The sequence below is a fragment of the Mustelus asterias genome, unplaced genomic scaffold (genome assembly GCF_964213995.1).
Source record: "Mustelus asterias unplaced genomic scaffold, sMusAst1.hap1.1 HAP1_SCAFFOLD_194, whole genome shotgun sequence".
In the NCBI taxonomy this organism is placed as follows: domain Eukaryota; kingdom Metazoa; phylum Chordata; class Chondrichthyes; order Carcharhiniformes; family Triakidae; genus Mustelus; species Mustelus asterias.
In genome coordinates this window covers 291,273-305,366 of record NW_027590187.1, presented here as the reverse complement: position 1 = coordinate 305,366, position 14,094 = coordinate 291,273, and the positions used below count along the sequence as shown (strand labels likewise).

General features: G+C 44.4%; 1 long non-coding RNA gene and 2 other non-coding genes across 3 annotated transcripts in view; 2 read left to right on the top strand and 1 right to left on the bottom strand.

The window, feature by feature from the left end:
- The window catches only part of LOC144485434 (uncharacterized), a 664,084-nt gene that overhangs the window by 360,738 nt on the left and 289,252 nt on the right, over positions 1-14,094 (top strand). The gene's annotated exons all lie outside the window — the stretch shown is intronic.
- trnap-cgg (transfer RNA proline (anticodon CGG)) lies at positions 1,884-1,973 on the top strand. Its single transcript is given in 2 exon segments — positions 1,884-1,919; positions 1,938-1,973. It is a non-coding gene; the product is annotated as a tRNA-Pro (tRNA).
- On the bottom strand, positions 12,013-12,103 carry trnar-ucu (transfer RNA arginine (anticodon UCU)). Its single transcript is given in 2 exon segments — positions 12,013-12,048; positions 12,067-12,103. It is a non-coding gene; the product is annotated as a tRNA-Arg (tRNA).

Below are 14,094 nucleotides of genomic sequence, written 5' to 3'. Positions count from 1 at the left end.
GAGATTTACTCGGCTGAAAGGTAACGCAAACTGGGTGAATGTGAGGTAACTTGCTCGATGGACATCAGATCTTGAATGACCTTCACAAGGTACGCCTTGTGGGTGAATCCAGAACAACAGACGCTTAAAGAAAACTGATCTTCCGCTTTTCGGGCTGAGATGAGGCGAATTCTGTTCTCTCGGAGCGTTGTGCGACTTTGGAACTCTCTGACTCAGAAGGCCGTGGAGGCAGGGTACTAAATACTTACTAAGGCAGAGATGGATAGATTCTTGTGAGGCAACAGAATTAAAGGTTATCGGAGGTAGATGGGAATGTGGAACTTGAACCACAAACAGATCAGCCATGATCTTATTGAATGGCGGAGCAGGCTCGTGGGGCCGAATGGCCTACTTCTGTTCCTGTTTCCAATGTTCTTGTGTATGTATCCTAATTGTTAATTTCCCCTGAACTGGATTGCTGAAACGCACCAATACTCACGGTTTAGTGGGAGAACCAGAGTAATACCAAAATATGGAAAAAATTAAACAAAACCGTGGGATTGCCAACTCTGTCAGACTGTATGGTTCCTTCTCGAGACGTATTCTCTGCAATGATTTCTCGGTAGATGAGCTCTGCCCCAACTTTTGTTTATTGTCGCCATCTCCATTGCGAAGAACCTCTTTTATTAAATTGCACCTGGGATCATGCAGGATTTTAGGGGCGGCACGGTAGCACAGTGGTTAGCACTGCTGCTTCACAGCTCCAGGGTCCCGGGTTCGACTCCCGGCTCGGGTCACTGTCTGTGTGGAGTTTGCACATTCTCCTCGTGTCTGCGTGTGTTTGTTCCGGTTTCCTCCCACAGTCCAGAGATGTGCGGGTTAGGTTGATTGGCCAGGTTAAAAACTGCCCCTGAGCTGCGTGGATTAGTGGGTAAATATGTGGGGGTAGGGTCTGGGTGGGATTGTGGTCGGTGCAGACTCGATGGGCCGAATAGCCTTCTTCTGCACTTTAGGGTTTCTATGATGATTTCTATGATTTGAACCCGACACCTTGCGCATTGTAACGCTATTGCCTTAAGCATGAATCATGCCATCTGGCCAGTGAGCCAGCCACTACATTAATGCGCACTGCAAACATATTTTGATTGTCTCCTTAAGCTTATCAACCATCTTGTCGCAACGAAATTGTAAAATCAGAAATGTTAATGAACAATGGACAAAATGCTGGAAAATCTCCCGGATCTGGTAGCATTTGTAAGGAGAGAAAAGAGGTGGCGTTTCGAGTCCAGCTGACCCTTTATCAGAGCTAAAAGGCATAAAATGTGGGAGTTATTTATACTGTAGTGTGAGGGAATGAGTCATAGAAGGTGACCTGCTGGGATGGAAATTTCCTCTGTTTTGCAGCAACTACATTTCCAACATATTCCATCTAGCTGGGCATCCAGGAGCGATGGTGAGGGTGACCTTCTTCCCCAAATATTCATGGATCGAAAATCAAATGGATGGAGGCGTTTTTCCAAGCTCCTGGGTGACTGAGGAGATGGCCGAGCGGTTTTAGCGATGGTCTACACGGGTGAGTTTAAAACTCACTCTCATCATTAATCTACGGAACTTTTAATAAATAGCTTCCCTGTATTTGAACACACGTAGCTATGGTCTTCCACACTTTGCTCATGTCGGTTCTTCACAACTATCTTTGAACTGACGCGATGGGAATTTCTTTCGCTGAGAGACACTACAATCCCAACATTGAACATCTGGTTCATTTTCAGGGTCTAAGACAAAAAGGATCACATTTCCCCGTGAGTCTGCTGTGTTTTTCTTCAATTTTCCATGGTTATGACATAGTCTGTGAAGACAGCTAGTGAGCAGAAGTGTATTGGCTGAGCAACTCGCTTGCCAGCGGTTCGTTGGTCTAGTGGTATGATTCTCGCTTCGGGGATTTCGTTGTCTGATCATGCGAGAGGTCCCGGGTTCAAATCCCGGACGAGCCCTCACTTGTTGCCAGTTTTGGTCCCAAATGCTGGTTGTTTATTTGAACAAAATACGTTGCGTTTCAAATGGCGGGATTCACACATCTCGAGATCAGGTTTGAAATCCTGCAACACCTCGCGACAATTTTCTCAATGCTGCACATGGAGAAAATGAAACGTTTTCAAGAATGTTCACCCACGTAACCAGACTGTAAACTTATCCCAATAAATCAATCAGGGCTTTCCATTGCTTATCGCGTCAGGGATTCTTGCATCGTGTGTTCAATTGTATTTTAGTCAGAAAGAAATTGCAGTCTGACAAAGCTGGGGGTCACAGTTTGGTTTTGAATTGATTATATTTTAACTCTGCTCCAGGCGTTTCACTGAGCAGGAAGTGAATCTTTGTGATACTGTTCGGCATTCCACTCCAGAGGCAATTAACTCAGTGAAGAGGAGATTTGGAGAGGCTGTCCGTATTTGATTAGACACCAGGACCGGGTGACATGCATCGAAGGATACTGAAGGAAATGATCTGTAATTGCGAAGAAATTGGAAATAACTTTCCAATTTCGGATTTAGTAAGGTAACAATGTTTTCAACTAACTATCTTGAGTATTTTGAAGTGGTAACCGAGAGTGTTGATGAGGGTAATGCTGTTCATGCGGTTTACATAAACTTCCAAAAGCATGGGAATTTTTAATAAGGCAGATTAAATTAAATGTATCAAAATGTGAATTGATCTGTTTTGAAGGAAGAACCCAGATTCAAAACATAAAATACATGGTACAATTCTAAAGAGGGAAATAAGTACATACATCTCCCAAACTGACAGGGATTGGCATAGAGGTTAACAGCATGGAAACAGGCCCTTCGACTCAACTTGTCCATGCCGCCCTTTTTTAACGACTAAGCTAGTCCCAATTGCCTGCGTTTGGCCCATATCCCTCGATAGCCATCTTACTCATGTAACTGTCTAAAAGACAAAATTGTCCCCGCCTCTATGACTACCACCGGCAGCCTTTTTCAGACACGCACCACCCTCTGTGTGGAAAAATTGCCCCGTTGCACCCTTTTGTATCTACCGCCCCCGCCCGCCCCCCCTCCCGCGCCCCGCCGCACTCACCTGAAACATATGTCCTCTAGTTTTAGACTCCCCTACCTTTGGGAAAAGGTATTTACTATATAACTAATCAATGCCCCTCATGATTTTGTAGACATCAATGAGATCACCCCTGAGCTCGAGAGAAAAAAATCACAGTGTATCCAGCCTCTCCTTGTAAGTCAAACCATCAAGTCCTGGTAGCATTCTCGTAAATCTTTCCTGCACTCTTTCTATTTTAATAATATCCTTTCTGTAATAGGGTGACCAGAACTGTACACAGGATGGTGAGGAGAGTGATTATAATAAATCAGACGATGCCCTGCTTTTTATTAATGGGGCACAGAGTACAAAAATACAGAAACTATGTTAAGCCTGCACTTAAATTGAATTCGGTTTCAAGTGGATATTGCTTCCATTTTCTGGACAGCAAATTTAAAAAACAATATAAAAGATTTCAGAAGGTAGCAGAAATGTTTCACCAGAATAGTTCAATTGATGAAGAACTTTAGTTACTGAGAATGTTTGGATACGCTGCAACTTTACTCGGAGAAGGGAAAGTTCAGAGGAGAATTGGGAAAAACATTCAAATCCTCATGGGTCTGGTCTGAAGATTGATAGAAATTTGTTCTCATTGTTCGTAGGATCGAGACCCAGAGGGCAGATATTGGAGCTAATTTTCAAAACAAGCAACAGCAGCATCAAGGAAATGCTGCCTAAGAGAGGGTCATGGCAGGTTCACTTGAATTTGATTGTTATTCGAAAGGAAAATATGCAGGCTAACAGTTAACCGACAAGGCAGTGAGACAAGGGGCCCGCTGAGAGCTAGCAGAGACAGATAGGGCTGAATGGCCTCCCTTTAAGTCGTTTTATTTTTTAAACAGTATTTGGGCGCCGCAGGACAGGTTTCATTTCTTGAAAATCCATAGCTGTACTTGAGAATGTGGTGGTGCGTTTGCAGTCCCGGGGGTGTAGACATACACATACTGTTGTTCGGGAGGGAATTCCTGGACATTGAACGAGTGACAGTGAAGGACGGTGATATGCTTCCAAATCAGGATGGTGAGTGACTTGGAGGGGAACATTTGGGTGGAGGTGTTCCCAAGCATCTGCTCCTCTTGTTCTTCTGGATGGACACGATCGTGGGTTTAGAAGCTGGTGTTTAAGAGTTAGGGGACTGGATAAGAAAGTAATTCCACTGACAAATTAGAGACCTTTTGCAGCAAGATGTTTGTTTAAATCACAGTATAAAACCAACTGTAACAAATGAAGCAACTTAACTATGAACAATTGAACAATATTTAAAGAAGAATGTTAACAACTGGAATTACAAATTTTCATTGTTTTAGTCCCAAATATGCAACGTTCCTCTTAAAAGTATGAAATTATACGTTACAAACAATTAGCACCCACAAACATGTTTGAAACATAGAAACATAGAAAACTACAGCATAAAACAGGCCCTTCGGCCCCACAAGTTGTGCGGAACCATATCCCTACCTTTTAGGCCTACCTATAACCCTCCATCCTATTAAGCTCCATGTACTCATCCAGGAGTCTCTCAAAATACCCTATTGAGATTGCCTCCACCACCATTGACGGCAGCCGATTCCACTCACCCACCACCCTCTCTGTGAAAAACTTCCCCCTAACATTTCCCCTGTACCTACACCCCAGCACCATAAACCTGTGTCCTCTCGTAGTAACCGTTTCCACCCTGGGAAAAAGCCTCTGAGAGTCCACCCGACCTATGCCTCTCAACACCTTATATAACTCTATTAGATCTCCTCTCACCCGACGACTCTCCAAGGAGAAAAGACCGAGCTCCCTCAGCCTTTCCTCATAAGGCATGCCACTCAATCCAGGCAACATCCTTGTAAATCACCTCTGCACCCTTTCAATTTTTTCCAGATCCTTCCTGTAATGAGGCGACCAGAACTGAGCACAGTACTCCAAGTGGGGTCTGACGAGGGTCTTATATAGCTGCATCATTATCACCGGACTCCTAAACTCAATCCCTCGATTGATAAAGGCCAGCACACCATACGCCTTCTTAACCACCTCCTCCACCTGCGGGGCCGATTTTAGAGTCCTATGGACCCGGACCCAAAGGTCCTTCTGATCCTCTACCGTACTAAGAGTCTTTCCCTTTATCTTGTACTCTTTCACCCATTTGACCTGCCAAAATGGACCACTACGCATTTATTGAAGACCATCTGCCACTTCTCCGCCCAGTATTGCATCCTATCTATTTCCCTCTGTAACTTCTGACATCCCTCTAGACTATCCACGATCCCACCAACCTTCGTGTCGTCGGCAAACTTACCAACCCATCCCTCCACTTCCTCATCCAGGTCATTTATGAAAATGACTAACAGCAAGGGTCCCAGAACAGATCCCTGGGGCACACCACTGGTGACCGACCTCCATTTAGAAAAAGACCCATCTATACCCACTCTCTGCCTCCTTTGGGCAAGCCAGTTCTGGATCCACAGGGCAGCAGCAGCTTGGATCCCATGCCCTCTCACCTTTTCTAGAAGCCTTGCATGGGGGACCCTATCAAACGCCTTGCTAAAATCCATATAAACACATCTACCGCTTTCCCTTCGTCAATGTGTTTGGTCACATTTTCGAAGAATGCCACCAGGCTCGTAAGGCACCTCCAAAAGGCCTTTGACAAAGCCATGCTGAGTATTCTTGAGCATACTAAACCTCTCTAAATGCTCATAAATCTTGTCCCTCAGGATGTTCTCCATCAGGTTACCAACCACTGAGGGTAGACTTACCGGTCGGTAATTTCCTGGACTATCCCTATTCCCCTTCTTGAAAATAGGAACCACATCCGCAATCCTCCAATCCTCTGGCACCTCTCCCGTCTCCATCGACGACGCAAAGATCATCGCCAGAGGCTCTGCAATCCCTTCCCTCGTCTCCCACAGTAACCTGGGGTACATCCCATCCGGACCCGGCAACTTATCTATCCTGATGCCATGCAAAGATTCCAGCACAACCGATTTGTTTAAGTCCACATACTCAATCCTTTCAGTCCACCGCAAGCCCACAGTACATCCACCCATGTCCTTCTCCTCTGTGAAAACCGAGGCAAAATACTCATTCAGCACCTCTGCCATTTCTACTGGTTCCGTACTGATTTTCCCGCCTTCACCTTTTATAGGCCCTATTCCTTCACGTCTCATCCTTTTACTCTTCACATATTTAGAGTACGCCTTCGGGTTTTCCTTAATTCTACATGCCAAGGTCTTCTCGTGACCACTTCTGGCTCTCCTAATTTCCTTCTTTAGTCCCTTCCTACAACACGTATGCTCATCGTGATCCCTATCTTCGCCAAACTCTCTAAACCTTTTGGTGACTTTATTTTAGAGTGTTTTGAAGCTTCAAGAGAGAACTTGGGTTTCGGAGCATCTTGTAGAAAATCTCTGCATCCATAAGCATGATGAAGGAACTGAACAAAATCCTTATTAGTCAGGAAATTGTATTGTAGGAACCACTCGGATTAAAACACGATAAATCCCCAGGGCCTGATGCTTTGCATCCCAGAGTACTTAAAGACGTGGCCATAGAAATTCTGGATGCATTGGTGATCATTTCCTGTTTTGAATCGACTCTGGAAGAGTCCAATGGATTGGCAGTTCGCTAATGTAACTCCCCATCCCCATAGGGGAATTTCAGACGTCGTGGGATAGAAAGCTCAAAAGTTCAGCATTTGGACAGTGATTACATTTCAATCAATACTTTATTATCAGTGAAATGGTTTGGGACGTCCTGTCGTTCTGAAAGGAGCTAAAGAATTTCCAGTGGACCTCCGAAAGGACACAGAAAGGTTCGTGGAATGGGATGACATGTGGCACATGAAGAATAAAGTGATTCATTTTGCTGGGAAGAACACAAAGAGGCAACATAAAATAAAGGGCGTAATTCCAAAAGAGGATGCAGGAACAGCGGGAATATTGTGGACATGTGAATAAATCATTGAAGGTGACAGGGCAGTTTTTAAGAGCCGTTAATGAATCTTAAATTATCATTGGCTTTCTAACTGAAAGCAAGAAGTGAATACAAAATTGCAGTGAACAAATTGCAGATGTACTATTAGATAGCACATTTACTCTTCTTAGCCTTGCCCCTCGCCTGAGGTGTGGTAATCATTAAGCTAAATCTTCACCAGTCAGCTCTCCCTGTTGAGAGGGGCACAGTGGATGGTCATTTGGGACGAAGCTGACTTTACCTTTCTATCTGGGTCATCTTCAGTAAGAAGTCTCACAACACCAGGTAAAGTCCAACAGGTTAATTTGGAATTTATTGAGTCAACTCACCTGTTGAAGGAGCAGCGCTCCGATAGCTCATAATTCCAAATAAGCCTGATGGACTTTAACCTGGTGTTGTGAGACTTCTCAATACGCCCACCCCAGTCCAATGCCGGCATCGCCACATCAGGGTCATAGTTAAACTGCGTTTTTCATTATCTGCTGCTGTGTGGGGGTTGGGATCTTTCTCATTTTGTCTGTGGAATTGTGCGTGCACAAGCGATTTGTTCTGACCGTCAGCTCCCGGAACTGTAAATTAGTTGGAATTCATTCTGTATTTGCAAGCTCCGGGATTGTAAACGAGTTGATGTATCTCCTCATTTTGAATCTCCGATATATTTTTTTCAGCGTCGCTGACTGGGCCAACATTTTCTTTTGTGTTCATTCATGGGGCTTGGGCGTCACTGGCTGGCCAGCATTTATTGCCCAATCACAGTTGCCCGAGTGCAGTTGAGAGTCAACCACATTGCTGTGGCTCTGGAGTCACATATAGGCCAGACTGGGCAAGAATCTAGTTCCCTGAAGTTCCCTGGTGAACCAAATGGATATTCCGATAATCGACAATGCATGAAAGCATAAATAGATTCTTGATTGCAGATATTTTGCATTGAGTTCAAATTCCACCAGTTGCCATGGCGGGATGTGAGCACGGATCCAAACAGAAATTAGTTGAGTTTCGGGATCAATATTCCAGCGATAATACCACAAAAACATCACCTCCAAATTTCCCTCCAACTGAGTGGCTTGTTCGGCCACCTTTGAGGGCAGCTCAGAGTCAACCACATTGCTGTTGGTCGGGAGTCACATACAGGCCAGACAAGGTAAGAATTCCTTCCCTAAAGAGCATCAGTTTATCAGTTGTTGTTTCTTTTTCTACGACAATCGATTCAAGGTAATTAATGGCAGACATTTTTATTGATGTCGAATTTCACCATCTGCCGTGGCGGTGGATGTGTGAGTGTTTATATGAGTGTGCGTGTGAGAGAGAGATTAACTCATTTTCATTCTGCTTGTGAGTGTGGATCAATCCCCTATATTCCTTCACAAACACTGTGATCCCTTTGCACCGATGAATCCTTATTAAAAAAATACTTGTACCCTTGTGACCCTGATGGGCGGGTGGGAGATGTGCTGAGCTTTGAAGACAATGCCGCAGGGCACTGTGTAAAACAGCCGATTTTAAAGCTTGTGTGTAGGAAAGTGAAGAGTGAACTTGTCTGTGAGAAGATCACAGAAAAGCTGTATCTGGAGCTGCGTAAAAGAGACAAGTGTTGGTTGTCAGTCAATGACCTCCTGTAATGAAGGCACAAAATCAGAACCAGAAAATGCTAGAAATGTTCTGCAGCTCCGAAGGCAGCTGTGGAGAGATATTCATATCACCAGGATGTAACTCTCCAATTGAATACTTCATGTTGCTTAGATCTGACCCTCTCAACACCTTCATGTAAGGAACAGGGAGGGCGGGAATTGGGTCTTTGTTGATTTGGGCAAACAGAACAATGCAGCAATGAGAAGCTGCTCACCCCCCGGCGGCTTGGGGAAGGATGGGACTCAGATACGAGTCTCTGGCTGGATTGACAAATGGAAAAAACACATCGAGTTTGAAATGTAAGAACAATAATCGATTTGTGCAGAGTTTTTACGCTAGTTCCAGTGCAGGCAGGATGGCCGAGCGGTCTAAGGCGCTGCGTTTAGATCGCAGTCTCCTCTGGAGACGTCTGTTAAAATCCCACTCCTGACAATGATTATTCCGTCGCGAGGCACCTTCGAAACCCAAGGCATCTCTCACCTGGCTGCACATGGCTGCACATGGGCCGCAGATGCAGAGAAACAACGACGACTTGCAAGGTCCACTGCATCCTAACTTGGAAATATATCGCCTTTGCTGTGGCCAGCTCACAATCCTGGAACTTTATCTCGAACAGCAGTGTATGTGCACATAACCACATGGACTGCAGTGACTCAAGAATGAGTTCATTGCCAAATACTGAGAAGTACTAAAATTGAACAATAAATGCTTCCCAGGCCAGTGACACACATATCCCGGATAAATGAAGTATTGAAAAATAATCAACTTTAGAACAGGAAATTATGTGTGTGAATCAAATCCTGAACACGGCTACTTTTATACCAGATGTGTGTCTGAAAACAGTAAATGGAACCAGCTCACGATAAACCGCTCAATGTTTCGCGGAAGAGTTTCACTGAGTGATGTGTGCGATTCCCTCTGATGTGCTTGTTCAATGTCGGGAAAGGCAGATTTGAAATAAAGAACAAAGAACAGTACAGCACAGGAAACAGGCCCTTCGGCCCCCCAAGCCTGTGCCGCTCCTTGATCCAACTAGACCAATCGTTTGTATCCCTCCATTCACAGGCTGCTCATGTGACTATCCAGGTAAGTCTTAAACGATGTCAGCGTGCCTGCCTCCACCACCCTACTTGGCAGCGCATTCCAGGCCCCCACCACCCTCTGTGTAGAAAACGTCCCTCTGATATCTGAGTTATACTTCGCCCCTCTCACCTTGAGCCCGTGACCCCTCGTGATCGTCACCTCCGACCTGGGAAAAAGCTTCCCACTATTCACCCTATCTATACCCTTCATAATCTTGCACACCTCGATTAGATCTCCCCTCATTCTCCGTCGTTCCAGGGAGAACAACCCCAGTTTACCCAATCTCTCCTCATAGCTAAGACCCTCCATACCAGGCAACATCCTGGTAAACCTTCTCTGCACTCTCGCTAATGCCTCCACGTCCTTCTGGTAGTGCAGCGACCAGAACTGGACGCAGTACTCCAAATGTGGCCTAACCAGCGTTCTATACAGCTGCATCATCAGACTCCAGCTTTTATACTCTATACCCCGTCCTATTAAGGCAAGCATACCATATGCCTTCTTCACCACCTTCTCCACCTGTGTTGCCACCTTCAAGGATTTGTGGACTTGCACACCTAGGTCCCTCTGTGTTCCTATACTCCTGAAGACTCTGCCATTTATTGTATAACTCCTCCCTACATAATTTCTTCCAAAATGCATCACTTCGCATTTATCCGGATTAAACTCCATCTGCCACCTCTCCGCCCAATTTTCCAGCCTATCTATATCCTGCTGTATTGCCCGACAATGCTCTTCGCTATCCGCAAGTCCAGCCATCTTCGTGTCATCCGCAAACTTGCTGATTACACCAGTTACACCTTCTTCCAAATTATTTATAGATATCACAAATAGCAGAGGTCCCAGTTTACTGGGAATTCGGTGCAGTCTCGATCGGCCACTGTGGGATTCAATTATTTTCTTTCATGAATCTATCCGAGATCCCATAGCATCTGGGGAGAGAGAAACGGTCGTTCCCGTGAAAGGTCTGCATCTGAAATGTGAACGACCTCTATTTTCTCAGATACGTTCCAGATCTGGCAGTATCTCTTTTTTCACAAACACCACCAGATCTGGAGCTTATTTCCAGCATTCTGCTGTACCAGGAGTAGCAGTATCAGGCTCTGCAGCTGAGTTGGTTAAAGCGCCTGTCTCGTCACAGGTCGATCCTGGTTTCACGGACACGAGCAGTGCCTTGATTACTTTCATGTGATCTTTCAACTGTTCATTGCAATTACTCAAGTTACAATGTCCCTTTCTTGCTGGTCAATATTGTCTTTCCCTTAATTGGATGATCGACAAAGTTGAAACAAACACAGATTTCGCGACTCCCCACGAATATCTCGACTGTTTATTTCCACGATTCAGTTATTTTCATCATTTTGCAGTAAAAAAAAATCCCCAATAAACCCAATGCTGTAAATTCTACAAAGACAGTTTTCCTTTTTTTTCCCTCAGGGAATTTCTAACACAGTCAAATGGCCTTAGAATCACACAATCCCGACAGTGCTGAAAGGGACCATTCTGCCCATCGGGCCTGTACCCAATCTCCGACAGAGAATCGCACGCAGGATCTTTCCACCCCGCTAATCTACCGATACAAACACCTTGGGGAATCTAGCATGGCCAATCCACCCAACCTGCTCATTTTTGACTGTGGAAGGAAACCGGAGCACTCGGTTTCCTGGGATAACTTGCCTGGGTGAATGCAGCGTGAACAGCACTACAGTGTGGCACCATCCAGGACAAAGTATTCCACTCCATTCGCTCCCCATGCATAAAAATTCACTCCGTCCACGACCAACACACAACGGCAGCAGTGTGCACCATCTCCAAGATGCACTGCAGCAACTCAGCAAGGCTCCTTTGCCAGCACCTTCTCAAACCCACGACCACTACAGCCGAGAAGGACAAGCGCAGCAGACACATCAGAATAATACCACCAGGTTGCAAGGCACTGATATTTAGCTATTGATTGTAGTTATTGAGAAGTTGTTGTTGTTCCGTCTGTGTTCTTTAATCTTCTTTATCTTCCCAAGCGTAATATCTAATTGAAAAAAATACTATTGCTAACCCAACCAGCGAATGTTGTGTCAAACTTTAAGAAAGCCCCCTGGGGTTTACGATTTCTTCTCGAGTCAGTGGTTTCTGTGGGAGCTGAGTAAACAGGAACAGCATGGCGAGATGGCAGAGCAGGAAATGTCGGTGCCAAAGCTAAATCATATCAATGTCGGAGAAAACTGCTTGTTCCTGATCTGATCCAAAATCCGACTTTGATGGGATTCGAACCCACAACCTTTGAATGGCTAACGTGCCATCATTTAGAAGTCCAATGCGCTATCCATTGCGCCACAGAGCCACGTGCCAGAAGTTTACTTTTCAGGTCCATACATGTATTCTTGACAATGTAGAAACGACTGGTAAGTTCAAAACTCTCGTAGTTAAAATGTCAAGAACTGTTCGAGGAACTTCATTGATTGCAAGTCATGTTGGGGCATCTTATGTCTGTTTTTTTTATACTTTTCCAATTTAATCAAATCAAGTCCAATTCAGAGTCCCAACAAGTTGAGACATTTCCGATCCAGGCTGGCAAGACAGGGCAAGGGACCATTTACCCTGTCCTGGGCCTGATCTACATGAGCCAAGCTGATTGGAGGAGGGAAAGCAATTCCTCCTCCAAGACTTGATCTCATTTGCATCTTAGCCAAAATGCCGAGATACTGCTTTTAAAAATTTCTTCATATGAAATATATGAAGCTTCAATGTAACCTAATGACCTCAACCAAGTGCAGCATCCAATCCATACTACACTTGATCTTTTAACGCGCCACAGAGCCACGTGCGAGAACTTTACTTTACATGTCCTTATATGGATTTTTGACAATGTGGAAACTATTGATAAATTCAATAATCTCGTAGTTAAAACGTCAAGGACTGTTAAGAGGGGCTTCATTGATTGCAAGTCATGTTGGGGCATCTTATGTCTGTTAAAACGGCTGTGGAAATACAAACCTTTGTGTCCTTTACACAGGAAATCTTTCCATCACAGAATGATCCTCCCTGTCTCTCCTTCTCATTCTCCTGTCCAGCTTGGAGATTAATCTCGCGGGTTTGATAGTCGGCAGACACATTCTACTCTATCTGTCACAGGACTGGTCAGAACCTGTTCCCTCTTCCAGGGAAACACCTGCACAGAACACAACGCAAAGCTGGAAGCTGGAAATCTGAAACAAATCATAAAATGCTGGAAATGCTCACCAGGTGAGGCAACATTTTTGACAAATGGAGATTTCCATAAAAATCAGCTCCTGAAACAGAGCACAGCTGCACAGTTTAAAGTTTCTTTTCATCAACAATGGATGCTCCATTCTATGATTTTGAACAATTCAAATTGATAATCTGCATTGTTCTTCTAGTCACCACAGCCTGAAAACCACTTCAGGCATTGATGTGACCCTTGGATTTTAAACGTGCAAATCCAATCACTATCTTATTAAAGCTACTATTGATACTGTATCCAACACCCGCTCAGTTGTTTGTGAAAAAGAAGGAAAATTGAAAATATATTTGAATAACTTTCCTTTGACGAAATTTGTACAGAAGCATAAAGGCGGGAATCACACCCAACACTTCATGAAACTCACCCGCAAAACATTGAAAGGTGACAGTGTTTATTCAAGGGATGGTTCTATTTATTCATTCATTATTAATGGAGAATAGAAAAGTTGGAACAGTATGCAATGTGGGCAATATAACTGAACAAAGTGAAACACAATGGGTACTGGGCAGGATAAGCCTACCATGGGCAATATACAAAGTGAAGTGCAACATTGACTGAGTTGTCAGATGGAGTGAAGGTACATAGGAAAGTAGGTGTGCTAAATGTTTAATGATCACCGTACAAGTAGATGTGAAATGCAGACTTCAGGCTGGATATTCAGTGGGTTCTGAGATGTGTGGAGAGACTGCGGCATCTTGGCATGATAAAGGTGCAATACGGATTAGGAACGCTTAATGTTATTTATATAAAACATAAATTGTTTTATATCGTCTCTACTTGATCTTCGGACCAGGATGTATCAATTCACACTTCCTTACATTAATTAAGTTGCATATGTCACGTGTATTCACATTCCACCAGCCTGTCCATGTCTTCTTGGAGTTTAAGAGCCGTGGGGTTATGCTGCAACTGTACAGGAGCTTGGTGAGACCACATTTGGAATATTGTGTACAGTTCTGGTCACCTCACTATAAGAAGGATGTGGAAGCGCTGGAAAGAGTGCAGAGGAGATTGACAAGGATGCTGCCTGGTTTGGAGGGTAGGTCTTATGAGGAAAGGTTGTGGGAGCT